Source organism: Oratosquilla oratoria, chromosome 25 (assembly GCF_046742065.1).
Source record: "Oratosquilla oratoria isolate Oo_2021 chromosome 25, ASM4674206v1, whole genome shotgun sequence".
NCBI lineage: Eukaryota > Metazoa > Arthropoda > Malacostraca > Stomatopoda > Squillidae > Oratosquilla > Oratosquilla oratoria.
Genome location: NC_134801.1, coordinates 45,122,982 through 45,125,481, shown reverse-complemented (window position 1 = coordinate 45,125,481; position 2,500 = coordinate 45,122,982). Strand labels below are relative to the sequence as shown.

Here is a 2,500-nt window from a genome sequence, read left to right as displayed (position 1 = left end):
TCTAAGTTATGTTGAGCTTCTGTTGTATACAGTCTTACATATTAACTATACACCTGATACCAAACCAGATGGATTTTACCGAGATCAGCAAATCCTTGTAAATGTGCAATTATATTCAGATATCTTTCAAACATCGCATTACTTTCACTTTGCAAAGGTAATATTCTTTTATGCCTTTGTATGTATATTTTCATATTTAGCACATTTTTTAAACATAAAACTATGAAAAAAGGTATGAAGATGCTCAGCATTAGGTTTTGTGTTTGTCTGTTGAAAACCACAAGTTCTTAAAGTATCTTAAGACATCTGTGACCAAGAATCGGATTCTACTATGACATTTGTGGCACCAAAAAGAGCTCAAATTTATCTTTTCTATTTCTGCCATGATGTAGTATCGCATTTTCTTTATGAAGGAGCTGTTTACATCCTATTTTCTTATGTTTGTCATTTGCTTACTTGAAATGGCTCCTCTCCTGTCCACTTGGGTTGTCGAGTTTGTGATGGTTGTCTACTCGTGATGTCTCCTCTTGCTTCTTCTACATTCTTCAATTGGTTTAATTGTCGTGCGTGTTTTGCCAGTTGTCTCGTTTTCTTTTATTCAATAATTTATTCATTTATGTATGTATTCATCTATCTGTTATTTACCTATTTTATCTATTAACCTATTTATTTAATAATATATGGTATTTAATTTCTATTTATGTATTCATTTATCTGTTATTTACCTATTTTATCTATTATTCTATTCATTTAATAATATATGGTATTTAATTCCTATCTATTTATGTATTCATTTATGTTATTTACCTATTCTATCAATTAATCTATTTATTTAATAATACATGGTATTTAATTTCTATCTATTTATGTATTCATTTATCTTATTTACCTATTTTATCTATTAATCTATTTATCTAATGATATAAGGTATTTAATTTTTATCTATTTATATATTTCTATTTATAATTATGAATTTTCTCATTTATAGGATTATTAGGTATCGATTTGATTTTTTCTTGATTTTTGTGTTTTGATTTTCACCGTTTAACCCATTAAACTCCGATGACAAGATGTCTTGTCATTTGATCAAATAAAACAAAAAATCATAAAACACCAAAATGTTTGATCAAACACCAGAAAAGTATGACGTCCGTCCTCGCTTCGCTCGCAAGCGAAGCGAGGACGGACGTCATACTTTTCTGGTGTTTGATCAAACATTTTGGTGTTTTATGATATTTTGTTTTATTTGACCAAATGACAAGACATCTTGTCATCGGAGTTTAATGGGTTAAGTGAAATATAGAGCTCGTTTTTATTTTCTTTATTGTCTTAACCCATATGGTCACAAAGAAAAAAGTTTTTGTATATATGTCATTAACACTAAAACAAGTACAGGATGGCAAAAAACAAGTATGACACAAACTAGTGTATGATTCATTCTGCAAGAACTCACGCAGCAAACGTTTATAACATTTAAGATAACAAACATGAATTTAATAAAAAAAATCTAAACAAAAAAATAATTCAGTCCTTAGAGGGTTAATGGTGTGGTTGTTTTTCACTTCATTCATTGTGTTTTGCCTTTCATAATGAGCTGTTCAAGAATTTTTATACTTCGCCCTATTTTCTATTTGTTTGCTTATTTAGTCCTATTCACATATTTGTTTGTTTTTTCATTGCGGAATTAGATGTGATGTTAGTTTCCCTTGCTGGCTCGAGCTTGGCATGCTTTTCGAAACTACTAACTTGGTCCTCTGGTATAGTCGATTGACTGCGAATACCACGTGCCCTGGATCTGCGAGAACACTGTGCAAAGGTAATGTTTTTGGTCGCAGTGTAGCGTCTACTGGTGTAAGCCCTCCACTTCCTTGAATGGAGGAATTAATATTCTTGACCCGAGAAAGTGTAGAGGACATTAAGAACATAAGAAAATAAAAATGGGGGAGACTGCGTGAGACCATAAAGCCTACACTAGGCTGTTCCTTGCCCATTACCAGCTTTCATCCCTATACATACAATTATTTACTATTTTCTTAAAACAACCAGTTGCTTCAGTACTCGCTACATTGTTATTAAGTCTATTCCATTCATTAACCATTCTGTTGGTAAATCAGTTCTTGGTTATTTCCTTCTTAAACCACTTGATGGTTCCACTCAGGGCGAAGGGTATTTACTGCATGAAGGATAAGAGTTTAGCTTATCTAGCACCGTTTCTGTGCTTCCATTTGTCAAATTGTATGCTAAAGAACTGCTTTAATTTCTGTCATATTATTTTTTTTTTATTGGTTACTATTAAGGAAACTTAGGACATAACAAGGTGTGTGTGTGTGTGTGTGTGTGTGTGTGTGTGTGTGTGTGTGTGTGTGTGTGTGTGTGTGTGTGTGTGTGTGTGTGTAAGCTTGTGTGTGTATGTGAGTTTGTGTGTGTATGTGAGTTTGTGTATGCTTTTGTGTGGTTGCATGGAAAAGTGTTTATGATGTGGTTATCGCGCACTTCATTT

At 32.4% G+C, this 2,500-nt stretch overlaps 1 protein-coding gene across 1 annotated transcript in view; it reads left to right on the top strand.

The window, feature by feature from the left end:
• The window catches only part of LOC143039089 (uncharacterized), a 282,157-nt gene that overhangs the window by 278,716 nt on the left and 941 nt on the right, over positions 1-2,500 (top strand). The gene's annotated exons all lie outside the window — the stretch shown is intronic.